General features: G+C 50.2%; 2 non-coding genes across 2 annotated transcripts; both read left to right on the top strand.

Annotated features, from left to right (window-relative positions):
• Positions 1–5,336: 5,336 nt before the first annotated feature.
• trnat-ugu (transfer RNA threonine (anticodon UGU)) lies at positions 5,337–5,409 on the top strand. The gene has a single exon. It is a non-coding gene; the product is annotated as a tRNA-Thr (tRNA).
• An 11,836-nt stretch (positions 5,410–17,245) lies between these two features.
• On the top strand, positions 17,246–17,318 carry trnat-agu (transfer RNA threonine (anticodon AGU)). Its single transcript has one exon. It is a non-coding gene; the product is annotated as a tRNA-Thr (tRNA).
• Positions 17,319–20,201: the final 2,883 nt, after the last annotated feature.

The raw sequence follows: 20,201 nt of genomic DNA on the forward strand, positions 1-20,201 counted from the left end.
CCTACTGACTGAAAAACAGGGCCTTGATTATACTTTGAGAGGCTCCTAATCTACGCACCAACTCGAGCCGGGTTCCTTGTTTCAGTTTTGCCGGGTTCGTTAAGTCTTGGCAGGTTCGTTACTGGTAACTTGATTGAAAATGTGTCAGTTGTTGAAATTATCTTTGGTTTTGGGTGATAGAAACATAGAAAATAGGTGCAGGAGTAGGCCATTCGGCCCTTCGAGCCTGCACCACCATTCAACAAGATCATGGCTGATCATTCCCTCAGTACCCCTTTCCTGCTTTCTCTCCATACCCCTTGATCCCTTGATCCAGTCTCTCCTCATATGTCAATCCAGCCATCGCTGGAATCAGTCTGGTGAACCTTCGCTGCACTCCCTCAATAGCAAGAACGTCCTTCCTCAGAATACGAGACCAAAACTGTGCACAATATTCCAGGTGAGGCCTCACCAAGGCCCTGTACAACTGCAGTCAGACCTCCCTGCTCCTATACTCAAATCCCCTCGCTATGAAGGCCAACATACCATTTGCCTTCACAATTTGTTGGAGTTAGTTTCTGGTGTCGAGTTGTCTGCCTGGGTCCCAGCTTTCTATGCAGGCCGGAAAGGTGATTAGCATTATGCATGTGTTGCATGGGTTTTTGTGCTTGGATTGAAACTGTACTTTCCTTCGATCGATTGTTGAAATGTAAATGTCTTGTCGGGGGCAGGTTTCGAGGGTAAACAGTTCCCCAGACAATTTGATGAGCTCCAATATCCCCAGACAGCTTGATTAGATCCAATATCCAAACTGGTCTTTCAGAGTTTGAACCCACCCATCCTCTTCTCATCTCTCTTACACTCTCTCTCCCCTTCCAAATCTCTCTCTCCCTTCCCCATCACGACCCGTTCTACATCTTTTTACCCCTCTCTCCCTTTCCCGCTATCTCGCTTTCCCCATCTCTCACTCATTCCCCTCTTCATCCTTCCCCTTCTCTCCCCTCACCCTCTCTCTCCCCTTCCCCTCTCTCTCCCCTTCTCCCCATCTCTCCCCGTCCCATTTATTTCCCACTCCTTCCCGCTCTCTCTCTCCCCTTCCCTCTCTCCCCGCCTTCCACTCACTCTCCCCATCTCCTCCCTCTCTCTGTCCTTCCCCCTCTCTCTCTCCTGCCCCTCTCTCTCCCCTTCCGTCTCTCACAATCCTTCCTCTCTCTCTCTCCTTCCCTCTTTCACTCCTTTCCCTCTCTCCCTCCCTTCCACTCTCTCTTCCCTTGCCCCCCTCTCTCTCACTCCTTTCCATCTCTCTCGCCTTCCCCTCCCTGTCTACCCTTCCCCCTCTCTCCCCTTCCCCTTCCTGTCTCTCCACTTCTCCTCTCTCTCTCCCCTTCTGCTCTCTCCCCTTCCCCACTCTTTCTCAATCCATCCCCCTCTCTTCCCTTAACCACTCTTTCCCCTTCCCTCTCACACTCCCCTTCCCCTCTCTCTTCCTCCCTGTCTCCCCTCTCCCTCTCTTTCCTGCTCCTTCCCCTGCCTTTTGCAGAGCAAGTGGCTCCATAGCTCAGGGGGTTAGAGCACTGGTTTAATAAATCAGGAGTCGTGTGTTCAAATTGCACTGGGGCCTACTCAAAATTAGTTTGTATTTAAATACGTGACTCTTGTTTCTTCTGCACTTTTCCCCTTCTCCCTTTCTCTCTCTCACACTCCCCTTCAGCTCTCTTTCTCTCTCGCCCCCCCCACCCCCACTGTCTCTCTCCCCATCATAAAAGGTTACTGCACAAGATAAAAGTTCATGGGCTTGGCGGTAATATATTAGCATGAATGGAGGATTGGCTAACGCACAGAGAACAGAGAGTCGGGATAATTGGTTCATTCTCGGGTTGGCAAACAGTAACTAGTGGTGTGCTGCAGGGATCAGTGCTGGGACCCCAACTATTTACAATCTATATTAACGACTTGGAAGAAGGGACTGAGTGTAACGTAGACAAGTTTGCTGACGATACAAAGATGAGAGGAAAAGCAATGTGTGAGGAGGACACAAAAAATCTGCAAAAGGACATAGGCAGGCTAAGTGAGTGAGCAAAAATTTGGCAGGTGGGGTATAATGTTGGAAAGTGTGAGGTCATGCACTTTGGCAGAAAAAAATCAAAGTGCAAGTTATTATTTAAATGGAGAAAGATTGCAAAGTGCTGCAGTACAGCGGGACCTGGGGGTACTTGTGCATGAAACACAAAAGGTTAGTATGCAGGTACAGCAAGTGATCAGGAAGGCCAATGGTATCTTGGCCTTTATTGCAAAGGGGATGGAGTATAAAAGCAGGGAAGTCTTGCTCCAGTTATACAGGGTATTGGTGAGGCCACACCTGGAGTACTGCGTGCAGTTTTGGTTTCCATATTTACGAAAGGATATACTTGATTTGGGGACAGTTCAGAGAAGGTTCACTCGGTTGATTCCGGGGATGAGGGGGTTGACTTATGAGGAAAGGTTGAGGAGGTTGGGCCTCTACTCATTGGAATTCAGAAGAATGAGAGGTGATCTTATCGAAACGTATAAGATTATGAGGCGGCTCGACAAGGTGGATGCAGAGAGGATGTTTCCACTGATGGGGGAGACTAGAACTAGGGGGCATGGTCTTAGAATAAGGGGCCGCCCATTTAAAACTGAGATGAGGAGGAATTTCTTCTCTCGGAGGGTTGTAAATCTGTGGAATTCTCTGCCTCAGAGAGCTGTGGAAGCTGGAACACTGAATAAATTTAAGACAGAAATAGACAGTTTCTTAACCGATAAGGGGATAAGAGGTTATGGGGAGCGGGCAGGGAAGTGGAGCTGAGTCCATGATCGGATCAGCCATGATCGTATTAAATGGCGGAGCAGGCTCGAGGGGCCGTATGGTCTACTCCTGCTCCTATTTCTTGTGTTCTTATCCCCTCCCTCTCTTTCCCCTCCCGCCTCTCTCTCACTCCTTCCCTCTCTTTCTCCGCTCTCCCTGTTTCCTCCTCCCAGTCTCCCCTTCTCCTCTCTCTCTCTCACTCCTTCCCCCTGTCTCCCACTCCTTCCCCTCTCTCTCCTCCCATTCCACACTCTCAATCTCCATTCCCTCCCTCTCTTTCCCCACGCCCCTTTCTCTTTTCCCTCTCCCTCTCCCTTTCCTCTCTCACTTCCTCCCTGTCTCCACTTCGCCCTCTCTCTCACTCACTCCTTCCCCACTGTCTTCCCTTCCCCCAATCTCTCACTCCTTCCACTCTCTCTTTTCCCTTTCCTGCTCCTTCCCCTGTTTTTTCTAAAGCAGGTGACCCCGTAGCTCAGGTGTTAGAGCACTGGTCATGTACACCAGGGGACGTGGCTACAAATTTCACTGTGGCCTACTCAATATTAGTTTAGTATTTAAATACCAGTCTCTCCCTCCTCCCTATTCTTTCTGACTTTTCAGATTCTCCCCCTAACCCACCCTCTATCCCCTTCCCCCTCTCTCTCACTCCTTCCCCTGTCTTTCCCAAAAGCAGGTGGCTCCATAGCTCAGTTTTGGTCTCCTAATCTGAGGAAGGACGTTCTTGCTATTGAGGGAGTGCAGCGAAGGTTCACCAGACTGATTCCAGGTATGGCAGGACTGACATATTACGAAAGACTGGATCGACTGAGCCTTTATTCACTGGAGTTTAGAAGGATGAGAGGGGTTCTCATAGAAACGTATAAAATTCTGACGGGATTGGACAGGTTAGATGCAGGAAGAATGTTCCCGATGTTGGGGAAGTCCACAACCAGGGGTCACACAGTCTAAGGATAAGGGACCGAGATGAGGAGAAACTTCTTCACTCAGAGAGTTGTTAACCTGTGGAATTCCCTACCGCAGAGAGTTGTTGATACCAGTTCATTGGATATATTCAAGAGGGAGTTAGATATGGCCCTTACGGCTAAAGGGATCAAGGGGTATGGAGAGAAAGCAGGAAAGGGGAACTGAGAGAATGATCAGCCATGATCATATTGAATGGTGGTGCAGGCTCGAAGGGCCGAATGGCCTACTCCTGCACCTATTTTCTATGTTTCTATGTTTCTATGTTTCAGGGATTGGAGCACTGATCTTGTAAACCAAGAGTCGTGAGTTTAAATCTCACTGGGGCCTACTCAAAATTAGCTCAGTATTTAATTTCACCGTCAATTAACAAGGTCTTGAATGATAAATATTAAACAGCTCTGAGACCGACCCTGGAACAACAGGATCTCGTCTCTCTCTCCCTTCCCCCTCACGCCCTGTTCTACATCTTTTTACCCCTCTCTCCCTTTCCCGCTATCTCGCTTTCCCCGTCTCTCACTCATTCCCCTCTCTCACCTTCTCCGGTTCCCCTCTCTCCCCTCCCTCCTCTCTCTCTCTCTTCTCCCTTTCTTTTCGGATTCTCCCCATTCTCCCCCTCTCTCCACTTCCTTTCTCTCTCCCCTGTCTCCTCCCTCTCACGCCTTCACATCTCTCTCTCCTTCCTCTCTCTCTCTCCCATTACCCTCTGTCTCCCCTTACCCCCTCTCTCTCACTCCATCCACTCTCTCTTTTCCCTTCCCCTCTCTTTCCTGCTCCTTTCCATGTGTTTCCCAGAGTAGGTTGCTTCATAGCTCAGGGGTTAGAGCACTCGTCTCGTAAACCAGGGGTCGTGGGTTCAAATTTCACTGGGGCCTACTCCAAATTTGTTTAGTATTTAAATTCACTGTCAATTAACAAGGGCTTTAATTATAAATATTAAACAACTATGAGACTGACCCTGAAGCAACAGACTCCACTCTCTCTCCCTTCCCCTTCTACATCTTTTTACCCCTCTCTCCCTTTCCCACTATCTCACTTTCCCCGTCTCTCATTCATTCCCCTCTCTCACCCTCTCCCTTCTCCCTTTCTTCACAGATTCTCCCTCTCTCTCTCTCCCCTTCCCCGCTCGGTCTCACTCCTTCACCCTCTCTTTCCCCTTCCCCTCTCTCTCCGTCCCCTGTCTCATTCTCCCCTTCCTCTCTATCTCCTCTCTCCCCTTCCCCTCGCTCTCCTCTCTCCCTTCCCCCTCTCTCTCCCCGACCCACTCTCTCCCCTGCCCCCTCTGCCTTTTCACTCTCCCTCTTCCCTTCCCCTGTCTTCCCTCCCCTCTCTCCTCTCTCTCACTTTTCCCTTTCTTTTCAGATTCTCCCCATTCTCCCTCTCTCTCCCCTTCCTTTCTCATTCCCCTGTCTCCTCCCTCTCTCGCCTTCCCATCTCTCTCCCCTTTCTCTCTCTCACTCCTTCCCTCTCTCCCCCCTTCTCCCCCTCCCCCCCTCTCTCACTCCTTCCACTCTCTCTTTCCCTTCCCTTCTCTTTCCTGTTCCTTCTCCTGTCTTTTTTTAAAGCAGGTGACTCCATAGCTCAGGGGTTTGAGCACTGGTCTTGTAAACCAGGGGTTGTGAGTTCAAATCTCACTGGGGCCTACTCAAAGTTTGTTCAGTATTTAATTCACTGTCAATTAACAAGGGCTTGAATTATAAATGTTAAACAGCTCTGAGATCAAACCAGAAACATAATTTGTGTTTAAATTCACTGTCCATCAACCTTTGCCTCTGTCTCTCTCTCTTCTGCCTTTCAGATTGTTCCCTGATCTCTCTCTCGATAGAAAATAGGTGCAGGCGTCGGCCCTTTGAGCCTTCTCTCTCCTTCCCCTTCCTCATTCAATGAGTTCAAAGCTGAACATGCAACTTCAGTACCCCATTCCTGCTTTCTCGCCATACTCCTTGATCCCCCCAGTAGTAAGGACTTCATCTAACTCCTTTTTGAATATATTTAGTGAATTGGCCTCAACAACTTTCTGTGGTCGAGAATTCCACAGGTTCACCACTCTCTGGGTGAAGAAGTTTCTCCTCATCTCGGTCCTAAATGGCTTACCCCTTATCCTTAGACTGTGTCCCCTGGTTCTGGACTTCCCCAACATCGGGAACATTCTTCCTGCATCTAACCTGTCTAAACCCGTCAGAATGTTATATGTTTCTAAGAGATCCCCTCTCATTCTTCTGAACTCCAGTGAATAAAGGCCCAGTCGATCCAGTCTTTCCTCATATGTCAGTCCTGCCATCCCGGGAATCAGTCTGGTGAACCTTTGCTGCACTCCCTCAATAGCAAGAACGTCCTTCCTCAAGTTAGGAGACCAAAACTGTCCACAATACTCCAGGTGTGGCCTCACCAAGGCCCTGTACAACTGGAGTAACACCTCCCTGCCCCTGTACTCAAATCCCCTCGCTATCTTACTCCTTCTCCCTCTTTCCCCTTAACCTCTCTTTCCCCACCCCACTCTCTCTCTCCCCTGCTCCCTCTCTCTTCCTCTCTGTCTCCCCTTCCCCCACTCTCTCATTCCTTCCCCACTCTCTCCCCTTCCCCTTGGGTTCAAATCTCACTGATGCCTCCTCAAAATTAGCTTAGTATTTAAATTAACTCGAGCTTTAATTATAAATATTAACCACTCCGAGACCGACCCTGGAACTACAGGCTCTGTCTTGCTCCCTTCACCAATCTTTCTCACGCCTTATTCTTCTCTCCGTTTCCCAGCTTCTGTGGGGAAAGAGCAGGGGAGGGGAATAATCTCTTTCACACAGCCGACACAGACACGATGGGCCGAATGGCCCTCCTTGTGTGCTGTAAGATTCTGTCAAAGTTCAATCCTCACTGGGGCCTACTCAACGTTAGCTCAGTATTTAAATTCACTGTCAATTAACAAAGGCTTTATTTATAAATATTAAACAGCTCTGTGACCGATCCTGGAACAACAGGCACATTTCTCTCACACTCTCTCTCCCCTTCCAAATCTCTCTCCCTTCCCCATTCTGCATCATTTTCCCTGTCTCTCACTCATTCCCCTCTCTCCCATTTCCCCACCCTCTTTCCTTCCACCTCACTCTCTATCCTTCTCCCTCGCTCTTCTCTCGCGCCTTCCTCTCCTTCCACTCACTCTCCCCATCCGCTCCCTCTCTTTCCCTTCCCTGTCTCTGTCTCCCCTTCTCTCTCTCTCTCATTCCCTCTGTCACTCCTTTCCCTCTCTCCCTCCCTTCCACTCTCTCTCCCCTTCCACTCTCTCTCTTCCCTGTCTTTCCCAGAGCAGGTGCCCTCCTGTCTGTCTCTCCTTTCCCTTTCCTTTGAGATTCTCCCCTTCTCTCTCTTCTTCCCCCCCCTCTCTTTCCCCTTCCCTCTTTCCTACTCCTTCCTCTCTCTTCCCCCTTCTACATTCCTCCTCGTCTCTCTCTCCCCTTCCTCTCCCTGTCTCCCCTTCCCCCTCTCTCTCACTTCTTCCCCCCTCTCTCCCCTTCCCCCTCTCTCACTCCTTCCCCCCTCTCTCCCCTTCCCCCTCTCTCTCACTCCTTCCCCCCTCTCTCCCCTTCTCCTTTCTCTCCCTTTCCAGCTCTCTCACTCCTCCCCCCTCTCTCCCCTTCTCCTTTCTCTCCCTTTCCCACTCTTTCACTCCTTCCCATCTCTCTCCCCTTTCGCTCTCTCCCCTTCCCCTCTCTTTCGCACTCCTTCCCTCTCTCTTCCCTTAACCTCTCTTTCCCCTTCCCTTGCTCTCTCCCCTGCACCTCTCTCTTTCTCCCAGTCCACTTCCCTCTCTCTCACTCCTTCCCCTCTCTACCCTTCCCCTCCCTCTCTCCTTCCCCCTCCCTCTCTCTTCCCTTCCCCCTCTCTCTCACTCCTTCCACTCTCTCTTTTCCCTTCCCCTCTCTTTCCTCCTACTTCCCCTGTATTTCCCACAGCATGTTGCTCCACAGCTCAGGGGTTAGAGCACTAGTCTAGTAAATCAGGGGTCGTGAGTTCAAATTTCACTGGGGCTTACTCCAAGTTAGTTTTGTATTTAAATATGTGACTCTCATTTCTTCCGCCTCTGCCTTTTAACTTTCCATCTCCTCTCGCTCACTTTTCCCTTTCCTTTCAGATTCTCCCCTTCTCCCTTTCTCTCTCTCATTTTCCCCTTCAGCTCTCTTTCTCTCTCGCCCCCCCGCCCTCCTCCCACTCTCTCTCTCCCCATCATAAAAGGTTACTGCATGAGATTAAAGTTCACGGGGTTGGGAGTAATATATTTGCATGGATAGAGGGTTGGCTAATTAACAGAAAACAGAGAGTCGGGATAAATGGTTCAATCTCCGGTTGGCAAACAGTAACTAGTGGTGTGCTGCAGGGATCAGTGTTGGGACCCAACTATTTACAATCTATATTAACGACTTGGAAGAAGGGACTGAGTGTAACGTAGCCAAGTTTGCTGACGAGACAAAGATGGGACGAAAAGCAATGTGTGAGGAGGACACAAAAAATCTGCAAAAGGACAGAGACATGCTAAGTGAGTGGGCAAAAATTTGGCAGATGGAGTATAATGTTGGAAAGTGTGAGGTCATGCACTTTGGCAGAAAAAAATCAAAGAGCAAGTTATTATCATCTCCACTCTAAACCTCCCCCCAATTACTTTAAATCTGTGCCCCCTGGTTATTGACTCCTCTGCTAAGGGGAAATAGGTCCTTCCTATCCACTCTATCCAGGCCCCTCATAATTTTATACACCTCAATTAAATCTCCCCTCAGGCTCCTCTGTTCCCAGGGAAACAACCCCAGCCTATCCAATCTTTCCTCATTGTTAAAATTCTCCAGTCCCGGCAACATCCTGGTAAATCTCCTCTGCACCCTCTCCAGTGCAATCACATCCTTCCTGTAATGTGGTGACCAGAACTGCACGCAGTACTCCAGCTGTGGCCTAACCAGTGTTGTATACAGTTCAAGCATAACCCCCTGCTCTTGTATTCTATGACTCGACTAATAAAGGCAAGTATTCCGTATGCCTTCTTAACCACCTTATCCACCTGGCCTGCTACCTTCAGGGATCTGTGGACCTGCACTCCAAGGTCCCATTGTTCTTCTACACTTCTCAGTGTCCTACCATTTAATGTGTATTCCCTTGCCTTGTTAGCCCTCCACAAATGCATGACCTCACACCTCTCTGGATTAAATTCCATTTGCCACTGTTCTGCCCACCTGACCAGTTCATCGATATCTTCCTGCAGTCCACAGCTTTCTTCTTCATTATCAACCCCACGGCATATTTTTGTATCATCTGCAAACTTCTTAATCATACCCCCTATATTCAAGTCTAGATCATTGATGTATACCAACAAATCCGTGCTGACTGTCCCTGATTAACATGTGTCTTTCTAAATGTAGATTTATTCTGTCCTTCAGGAATTTTTCCAATAATTTTCCCACCACGGAGGTTAGGCTGACTGGTCTGTCATTACTCGGTCTATCCCTTTCTCCCTTCGTAAACAAAGGTACCACCTTCGCAGTCCTCCAGTCCTCTGGTACCATGCTTGAAGCCAGAGAGGATTGGAAAATGATGGTCAGAGCCTCTGCTATTTCCTCTTTTGCTTTGCTCAACAGCCTGGGATACATTTCATCCGGGCCTGAGACTTATCCACTTTCAAAGCTGCTAAACCCCGGGGGAATGGCGGGAATGGGGGGGTGGGGATGTGGGAATAATCTCTCTCACAGAGCCAGCACAGGCACGATGGGCCGAATGGCCCTCCTTGTGTGCTGTAAGATTCTGTCAATGTTCAGGGATGAATCACTGAGAATGATTATTCGGGTCCCACCTCCTTGTTAACAATAGTCTGATGGAAACTGGAGCTGTTGTTACAGGTGGCTCCATAGCTCAGGGGTTAGAGCACAGGTCTTGTAAACCAGGGGTCGTGGTTTCAAATCTCACTGTGGATCTGTTCTAAAATAACTCAGTAATTAAACTCACTGTCAATTAACAAGGTCTTTAACTATATATGTTTCACAGCTTTGAAACTGACTGAGAAACAATAATCTTTCCTTGTACACTTTCCCTTCTCTCTGCTTACCCTTTCTGAGTCTTTTTTCTCACGAACTTGCTTTCCCTGTCTCTCACTCTCCTTGCCCCTCTCTCACCTCTCTTCCCTCACTCTCTCCCCTCGCCCTCTTTCCCCTTCCCACTCTGACACACACGTTTCCCTCGATATCTCACTCCTGCACCTCTCTCGCAATCCTTTCCCCACTCTTTCTCCCCTTCTCCCCTTCCCTCTCTCGCTCGTTCCCCTCTCTCTCTCCCCTTCCCTTCTCTCTAGTCCCTTCTCACTCCACTGCCTCCTCCCTCTCCCTCTCTTTTCGTTTCTATCTGACCCCTTCCCTCTCTCCCTTTCCCCCTCTCTCCCCTTCCCTCTCTCCTTTCCCCCTCTCTCCCTTTCCCCCTCAAGAAACAGAGAGAAAGTGAGAGATAATAAGAGAGACACAAAGGGAGAACATGTGATAGAGTGAGAGTGAGAGATGGAGAGACAGATACACTGAGCGCGAGTAAGCGAGAGTTACAGAGAGAGAGTGAGAAAGAGAGAGAGAAAGAGAGACAGAGAGATTGGGGCAGAGTGTGACTGAGTTGCCTTGGGATGTTTTACTACGTGAAAGACCCGATATATCGATGTTGAGAAGTGAATATTGAAGAGACGGAGGCAGGAGTCTGGGGGATGAGACACAATCTGAGCGTTTCACTGACCCCTCCTCATTCTTCAAACACACAGCACTAACTGGGGAATGACCCACAGCCCAAGGCAGGTGGCTCCATAGCTCAGTGGTTAGAGCAGTGGATTAGTAATCCAGCGGTTGTGGGTTCAAATCTTACTGCGGCCTACTCAAAATTAGCTCAGTATTTAAATTCACTGTCAATTAACAAGCGCTTTAATTATAAATATTAAACAGTTCCCAGACTGACCCTGGAACTGGAGGTACCTTCTTGCCCCCTTCACCAATCTTTCTCACGCCTCATTCTTCTCTCCGTCTCCCAGTTTCTCACTCTGTCTCTCCGCTTCTGCCTTTCCCCTCTTTCACTCTCACCCCTTCTCCCTTTCTCTTTCTCTCTCTCATTGCCTGTCGCTCTGTCTCTCTCTCTCTGGAACAAAAGGCTCTCCTGTTTTTATACTCTTTCGCTTTCCCCATTTCTCTTTCTCACTCATTCCCCTCTCTCTCCCCTTCTCCTCCCCTCACTCTCCCCTTCCCCTCTCTCTCCCCTTCTCCTTCCCTCACTCTCCCCTTCCCCTCTCTCTCTCCTTTCCCTCTCTCTCTCCCTCCCTCTCTCCCCTTTCCCCCCACTCTCCCCTTCCCCTCTCTCTCTCCCTTTCCCCTCTCTCACTTTCCCCTTTCCCTCTCTCTCTCCCCATCCCCTCTCCCTCCTTCCCCGTCTCTCTCCTTCCCCATCTCTCTCCTTCCCCTCTCTCTCCCCTTCCCCCCTCTCTTCTCCCCTTTCCCCTCTCTTTCTCCCCTTCCCCCTCTCTCCCCCCCTTCCCCCTCTATCTCTCCGCTTCCCTCTCTATCTCTCCCCTTCCCCTCTCGCTCACTCCTTCCCCTCTCCCCTTTTATTTTCTTCCCTCCTCTCTCTCTCCTCCCTCTCCTTCTCCCTCCCCTCCCCTGTCTCCAGTCTTCTCGCTCCCCCTCCCTCCTCCCATTCTCTCTTTCCCTCGCTCTCACTCTCCCCTTTCCCATCAGACTCTCCCCCTCTGTCCCATTCGCCCCTCTCTCCTACCCCCTCTCTCCCATACCCACTCTCTCCCCCCTCTATCCTCTTCCCCTTCCTCTCTCTCCCCTTCCCCTTCCCTCTGTCTCCCCTTCCCCCTCTCTCTCTCCCCTTCCACTCTCTCTTTTCCCTTCCCCTCTCTTTCCTGCTCCTTCCCCTGTCTTTCCCAGAGCAGGTGGCTCCATAGCTCAGTTTTGGTCTCCTAATCTGAGGAAGGAAGTGCTTGCTATTGAGGGAGTGCAGCGAAGGTTCACCAGACTGATTCCCGGGATGGCTGGACTGACATATGAGGAGAGACTGGATCAACTGGGCCTTTATTCACTGGAGTTTAGAAGAATGAGAGGGGATCTCACAGAAACGTATAAAATTCTGATGGGACTGGACATGTTAGATGGAGGAAGAATGTTCCCGATGTTGGGGAAGTCCAGAACCAGGGGACACAGTCTAAGGATAAGGGATAAGCCATTTCGGACTGAGATGAGAAGAAACTTCTTCACTCTGAGAGTTGTTAACCTGTGGAATTCCCTGCCTCAGAGAGTTGTTGATGCCAGTTCATTGGATATATTCAAGAGGGAGTGAGATGTGGCCCTTATGGCTAAAGGGATCAAAGCATATGGAGAGAAAGCAGGAAAGGGGTACTGAGGTGAATGTTCAGCCATGATCATATTGAAAGGTGGTGCAGGCTCGAAGGGCCGAATGGCCTACTCCTGCACCTATTTTCTATGTTTCTATGTTTCAGGGGTAAGAGCACAGGTCTTGTAAACCAGGAGTCGTGAGTTTAAATCTCACTGGGGCCTACTCAAAATTAGCTCAGTATTTAAATTCACCGTCAATTAACAAGGGGTTTAATTATAAATATTAAACAGCTCCGAGACTGACCCTGGAACAACAGACTCTCCTCACACCCTTCCCCCTCTCCTCTTCTCGTCTCTCTCCCCTTCCAAATCTCTCTCTCCCTTCCCCATCATGACCCGTTCTGCATCTTTTTATCCCTCTCTCCCTTTCCCACTATCTCGCTTTCCCCGTCTCTCACTCATTCCCCTCTCTCACCTTCTTCCGTTCCCCTCTTTCCCCTCCCTCCTCACTCTCTCTCTTCTCCCTTTCTTTTCAGATTCTCCCTCTCTCTCTCCACTTCCCCGCTCGGTCTCACTCCTTCACCCTCTATCTTCCCTCTCTCTCCCCTACCCACTCTCTCCCCTGCCCCCTCTCCCTTTTCACTCTCCCTCTCCCATTCCCCGATCTTCCCTCCCCTCTCTCCTCTCTCTCATTTTTCCCTTTCTTTTAAGATTCTCCCTCTCTCTCCCCTTCCTTTCTCTCTCCCCGTCTCCTCCCTCTCTCGCCTTCCCATCTCCCTCCCCTTTCTCTCTCTCACTCCTTCCCTCTCTTTCCCCTTCCCATTCTCTCTCACTCCTTTCACTCTCTCTTTTCCCTTCCCCTCTCTTTCCTGCTCCTTCCCCTGTCTTTCCCAGAGCACATGGTTCCATAGCTCAGGGGTTAGAGCGCTGATCTCGTAAACATGGGGCCGTGGGTTCAAATCACACTGGGGCCAACTCAAAATTAACTCAGTATTTAAAATTTCTGTTAATTAACAAAGTATTTCATTATAAATATTAAACAGCTCTGTGACCGACTGGAGCAATAGGCTCATTTCTCTTACACTCACTCTCCACTTCCAAATCTCTTTCTCCTTTCCCCATTCTGCATCGCTTTATCCCTCTCTCTCCATCTCATTTTCCCCGTCTCTCACTCATTCCCCTCTCTCCCCTTCCCCCTCCCTCACCCCAGCCTCTTTCCTTCCCCGTCACTCTCTATCCTTCTCCTTCCCCTCCTTCCACGCACGCTCCCTCTCTTTCCCTTCCCCTGTCTCTGTCTCCCCTTCTCTCTCTCTCCTTCAATCTCTCACTCCTTTTCCTCTCTCCCTCCCTTCCACTCTTTCTCCCTTTGGAGCGTGGGAAGCAAAGGAGCAACGAGAGATCGTGGTGTAGGTGCAGCGAGAGATAGTGGTGAGAGATCGGGGCGGTGGAACGGTGAATGAGAGTTCAGGGCCCAGGAGGGCCCAGGGGCAGCACGGGCCCAGCCCACACTGTGCGATATGTGTGCGCACTGGGTCCGTGCAGCAGAGCAGGTCTCCAGTTGTCCTGGTTAACCCTTGCCACAGGACCCAGACCTCGCTCTGTCAAGCCCATGTGGTGGCTGGTGTACAACGGTCACCCCACGTTAAAACAATCCACCCACAGGCATCTTCCACCCTTCAACTGGAGTTGAGGACTGGAACATCGGGTCCTTCATTGAAACATTTGTGAACTCATCCCTTTTGGTGTGGAAACAAGTCATCCTCGTTCGACGGAGCGCCGATGATGTCACAATAAAAAGCTGCCAGGCGTATAACTGGCCAACTACCAGTCGACAGGTGCAGGGTTAAATGGAACAAGCTGATCGCCACCAAACAAGGACCAGAAAGCCGACAAAATCTGTTCTCTGTTCAGGTGAGTGTCCCTCCACAGGTTCAGTGAGCAGTGACACCGAACGCTGGTCCTGCTGGTCCTTATGTTGCCAACGTTCTGTTTTCCGTACGATCTCACAAACACGCACAGGTTTGTGAGATGGCTGGTAACTTCAGGAAACCCAGTCAGAGTGACCTGACTTTATTGTTGTAAACAGCACTGGCTGCAATGCCCCAGTAGTTCACTGGATGGGGCTATATATATTACACTGGTATCACACACACTTTGCCTTTTGCATAAGAAATAGGAACAGGAGTAGGCCATACGGCCCCTCGAGCCTGCTCCACCATTTAATACGATCATGGCTGATCCGATCATGGACTCAGCTCCACTTCCCTGCCCGCCCCCTTATTCCCTGATCGGTTAAGAAACTGTCTATTTCTGTCTTAAATATATTCAATGTCCCGGCTTCCACAGCTCTCTGAGGCAGCGAATTCCACAGATTTACAACCCTCTGAGAGAAGAAATTCTTCCTCATCTCAGTTTTAAATGGGCGGCCCCTTATTCTAAGATCATGCCCCCTAGTTCTAGTCTCCCCCATCAGTGGAAACATCCTCTCTGCATCCACCTTGTCGAGCCCCCTCATAATCTTATACGTTTCGATAAGATCACCTCTCCTTCTTCTGAATTCCAATGAGTAGAGGCCCAACCTCCTCAACCTTTCCTCATAAGTCAACCCCCCTCATCTCCGGAATCAACCGAGTGAACCTTCTCTGAACTGCCTCCAAAGCAAGTATAACCGGTTTTTATTCAAGCATGCTGGGGAAGGGTTCCGATGGACCTTCTCAGAACAGAGGTTTTCACAATTACAATTCTGCCGCTTTTTGAGGTGTGTGGGCCTCCTACAGAACCACCGATTGGTCGACTGCTCTCGGCGAAGTGACATCGATTTGTTGAACCTTTTCAGACTGGCTCTGATTGGTTCTTTCCCACCTGTCCATCTCCCATCACACGTCACCCTCCCGGAATGTGTCATTCAGTGGTGTCAACGTGGCTCGAGGGGCCATATGGCCTACTCCTGCTCCTATTTCTTATGTTCTTAAACCGAGGTTGAGTGTGAGTGATTCCGTGGTCGCTATACGGCCGGGGATCAATTCCTTATCTCAGGGAGTCCAGCTTGAGGAAGAGAAGACATTTGTGGGGGGATTTGAACCCGTGACCTGTGGGTTTACCAATCCGGTGATTATCACAAAGGACTGTGACACACAAACACACACTTCCCATTGACTCTCCATTTTCAAAGCAGTGGGGCCTACTCAAAATGAACTTTATGCTTAAGTTTGCTGGCAGTTAACAAGGTTTTTAATTCTAAATGTTTAATATCTCTGAGACTGACTGAGGAACAACAGGCCTTCCTCGTACCCTTTCGTCTCTCTCTGCCCTCCCCATCATGAGTCTTTTTACCCCTCTCTCCCTTTCCAACTATCTCGCTTTCCCCGTTTCTCACTCTGCTTCCCCCTCTCTTCTCCCTTCCCCCTCTCATCTCCCTTCCCCCTCTCTCCCCTCACTCTCTCCCCTTCCCTTTCTCCTCCCCCTCGCTCTCTCTCCCCTTCCCACTCTTACACACTCGTTATCCTCTGTATCTCGCTCCTGCACCTCTCTCTCACTCCTTCCCCTCTCCCCTTTCCCCACTCTTTCTCCCCTTCCTCACCTCTTTCCTTCCCCCTTTCTCTCCCCTTCTCTCTCTGGATGTTTAACATCTCTGAGACTGACCCTGGAACAACAGGCTCCCCTCACACCCTTCCCCCTCTCCTCTTCTCTTCTCTCTTACACACTCTCTCCCCTTCCAGATCTCTCTCTGCCTTCCCCATTGTTATGGATATAAACCTGTAAATACCATGTCTAACCAGCAGAGGGCTCATCCCCTGGAGTCTCAATCCCTTGGGAGCACCTGTATATAAGGAGGCCTCACAGGCTGGAGAGGCATTCTGAGATCTGTAATAAAGGACTAGTCACACCTTACTTTAAGCTTGCAGTATCTATTCAAGTCATAACACCTCTCTCTTCCCTTCCCCCTCTCTCTTCCCTTCCCCCCTCTCTCCCCTTCTCCTTTCTCTCCCTTTACCCCTCTTTCACTCCTTCCCATCTCTTCCCTTCCGCTCTCTCCCCTTCCCCTCTCTTTCGTACTCCTTCCCCCTCTCTTCCCTTAACCTCTCTTACTCCTTCCCTCGCTCTCTCCCCTGCCCCTCTCTCTTTCTCCCAGTCTCCACTTTCCTCTCTCTCACTCCTTCCCCTCTCTCCCCTTCCCCTCCCTCTCTCTCCCCTTTCCCTCCCTCTCTCTCCCCTTCCCCCTCTCTCTCACTCCTGACACTATCTTTTCCCTTCCCCTCTCTTTCCTGCTCCTTCCCCTCTCTTTCTCAGAGCAGGTAGCTCCAGAGCTCAGGGGTTAGAGCACTGGTCTAATAAACCATTTAACCAAATGTTGTGAGTTCAAATCTCACGAGGAGCTATTTAAAATTAGCCCAATATTTCAATTACCAAGTGTTGAATTATAAATATTACAGCTCCAAGACCGACTCTGGAACAACAGGTTCCCTTCCCCATCACGACCTGTTCTGCATCTTTTTACTCCTCTCTCCCTTTCCCACTATCTCGCTTTCCCCGTCTCTCACTCATTGCCCTCTCTCACACTCTCCCCTCACCCTCTCTTCATCTCCCCTTCCCCTTTCTCCACTTTCCCTCTCTCGCTCCCCTTCCACTCTCGACTTCCCCACTCTTTCTCACTCCTTCCCACTTCTCTCTCCCCTTCCCCTTTCTCTTACTCCCCCTTCCCATTTCTCTCACACGCCTGCCTCTCTCTCACTCCTTCTCCCTCTCTCCCCTTAACCACTCTTTCCGTTCTCTCTTTCGAGACTGACCCTGGAACAGCAGGCTCCCTTCACACTCTTCCCCCTCTCCTCTTCTCTTCTCTCTTACACTCTCTCTCCCCTTCTCGATCTCTCTCGCCCTTCCCCATCACGACCAGTTCTACATCTTTTAACCCCTCTCTCACTTTCCCGCTATCTCGCTTTCCCCGTCTCTCCCTCATTCCCCTCTCTCACCCTCTCCCCTTCCCCTCTCTCCCCTCCCTCCTCTCTCTCTTTCTTCTCCCTTTCTTTTCAGATTCTCACTCTCTCTTCCCTTCCTCGCTCGGTCTCACTCCTTCACCCTCTCTTTCCTCTTCCCCGTCTCATTCTCCCCTTCCCCTCTCTCTCCTCTGTCCCCTTCCCTTTCTACAGGTGGCTCCATAGCTCAGGGGTTAGAGCACTCGTCTAGTAAACCAGGTGCCGTGAGTTCCAATCTCACTGGGGCCTAGTCAAAATTAGCTCAGTATTTAAATTTGCTGTTAGTTAACAAGGTATTTAATTATAAATGTTAAAGAGCTCTGTGACTGACGCCGGACCAACAGGCTCATTTCTCTAACACTCACTCTTCCCTTCCAAATCTATCTCTTCCTTCCCCATTCTACATCTTTTTCTCCTTCTCTCTAGATCTCATTTTCCCCGTCTCTCACTCATTCCCCTCTCTCCCCTTCCCCCTCCCTCACCCCACCCTCTTTCCTTCCGCCTCACTCTCTATCCTTCTCCCTCGCTCTTCTCTCACTCCTTCCTCTCCTTCCACTCACTCTCCCCATCTACTCCCTCTCTTTCCCTTCCCTGCCTCTGTCTCCCCTTCTCTCTCTCTCCTGCCTCTCTCTCTCTCTCTCCTTCCCTTTCTCACTCTTTTCCCTCTCTCCCTCCCTTACCCTCTCTCTCTCCCCAGCTCCTTCCCCTGTCTTTCCCAGAGCAGGTGCCCTCCTGTCTGTCTCTCCCTTCCCTTTCCTTTGAGATTCTCCCCTTCTCTCTCTTCTTCCCCTCCCTCTCTTTCCCTTTCTCTCTCTCTTCCCTCTTTCATACTCCTTTCCCTCTCTCCCCCCTTCTACATTCTCCCCGCCTCTCTCTCTCCCCTTCCTCTCCCTGTCTCCCACTCCTTCCCCCCTCTCTCCCTTCCCCCTCTCTCACTCCTTCCCCCCTCTCTCCCCTTCTCCTTTCTCTCCCTTTAACCCTCTTTCACTCCTTCCCATCTCTCTTCCCTTCTGCTCTCTCCCCTTCCCCTCTCTTTCGCACTCCTTCCCCCTCTCTTCCCTTAACCTCTCTTTCCCCTTCCCTCGCTCTCTCCCCTGCCCCTCTCTCTTTCTCCCAGTCTCCACTTCCCTCTCTCTCACTCCTTCCCCTCCCTCCTCTTCCCCCTCTCTCTCACTCCTTCCACTCTCTCTTTTCCCTTCCCCTCTCTTTCCTGCTCCTTCCCCTGTCATTCTTAGAGCAGCTAACTCCATAGCTCAGGGGTTAGAGCACTCATCTAATAAAGCAGGGGTCGTGGGTTCAAATCTCACTAGGAGCTATTTAAAATTAGCTCAGTATTTCAATTTACAAGGGTTGAATTATAAATATTACAGCTCTGAGACTGACTCTGGAACAACCAGCTCCCCTTCCAAATCTCTCTCCCTTCCCCATCGTGACCTGTTCTGCATCTTTTGACCCCTCTCTCCCTTTCCTGCTATCTCGCTTTCCCCGTCTCTCACTCATTTGCCTCTCTCACACTCTCCCGTCCCCCCTCTCCCTCTCTCTCTCTCCCCTTCCACTCTCGACTTTCTCACTCCTTCCCCCTCTCTCCCCTTAACTTCTCATTCCCCTCCCTCTCTCTCTCTCTCTCCCCTTCCCCCTCTCTCACACTCTCTCCCCTTTCTCTTTCTCTCTCTTCCCGCCCCCTCTTTCTCACTCCTTCCACTCTCTTTTCCCTTCCCCTGTCTTTCCCAGAGCAGGTGGCTCCATAGCTCAGGGGTTAGAGCACTGATCTTGTAAACCAGTGTGTCGTGAGTTCAACTCTCACTAGGGCCGACTCAAAATTAGCTCGGTGTTTAAATTCACCGTCAATTAACAAGGGGTTTAATTATAAATATTAAACAGCTCCGAGACCAACCCAGGGACAACAGGCTCCCTTTACACCCTTCCCCCTCTCCTCTTCTCATCTCTCCCCTTCCAGATCTCTCTCTGCCTTCCCCATTGTTATGTATATAACCCTGTAAATACCATGTCTAACCACCAGAGGGCTCATCCCCTGGAGTCTCGATCCCTTGGGAGCACCTGTATAGAAGGAGACCTCACAGGCTTGGAGGGGCATTCTGAGATCTGTAATAAAGGGCTACAGTCACACCTTACTTTGAGCTTGCAGTATCTATTCAAGTCATAACACCTCTCTTTGCTTCCTGTCGTCTCTCACTCCTTCCACTCTCTCTTTTCTCTTTCCTGCTCCTTCTCCTGTTTCTCCCAAGGCTGGTGGCTCCAGAGCTCAGGAGTTGGAGCACTGGTCGTGAGTTCAAATCTCACTGGGGCCTACTGTAAATTAGCTCAGTATTTAAATTCACCATCTCTGCCTTCTCCCTCCTTCCTCCACATTCTCTCTCACTTTTCCCTTTCATTTCAGATTGTCCCCTTCCACTCTCACCCCTCTCTCTTCCTCCCTGTTTCCCCTGCCCCCTCTCTGTCCCACTCCTTCCCCCTCTCTTTCCCCTTCCACACTCTCTCTACCCTGGAACAACAGGCTCCCCTCACACCCTTCCAAATCTCTCTCTCCCTTCTCCATCACGACCCTGTAAAGTCCTGTCCCCTCAGTACAGATTCACACGAGGCATGTAGTGAAGTTAAGGTCACTCTGGACCTGCACCTTTATTTCAAAGCTCTGGAATGCTGCACTTGCCTGAGACCTGCCCTTATATACCTGTCTCTTGCAAGTGCACCCCTGGTGGTAAGGTATGCTGGTGGTTACAGGTCATATCTTATTATAGTCATGTATAGCATGTTGGGATACAGTTATATATAATAATGTAAGACACATGACATCACCCTCCCCCGAGGTCTTATTGTCTTTATAGGTTCAGTCTCACAGGTGGTCTACACTCTCGCGTGGAGCGTCTGAGTTGTGGTTCAGTTGTTTGCCTTGGTGCCTGTTTTTCTTTGGGTGTGGTTGCTGGTATCTCGCCTGGGCTGTCTGTTTCGATTGGTGTGATTGTTATTGACTCGCCTGGGCTGTCTGTCTGTCCCCACAGATTCGTACGGATCCATCAGGCTTCATGACTGGGACGATGGGACTTGCCCAGTCGCTAAATTCCACAGGTGAGATAATGTCTTCCTGCAGAATCCTGTCCAGTTCGTGTTCAA

The sequence above is a fragment of the Pristiophorus japonicus genome, unplaced genomic scaffold, assembly GCF_044704955.1.
Source record: "Pristiophorus japonicus isolate sPriJap1 unplaced genomic scaffold, sPriJap1.hap1 HAP1_SCAFFOLD_586, whole genome shotgun sequence".
In the NCBI taxonomy this organism is placed as follows: Eukaryota; Metazoa; Chordata; class Chondrichthyes; family Pristiophoridae; genus Pristiophorus; species Pristiophorus japonicus.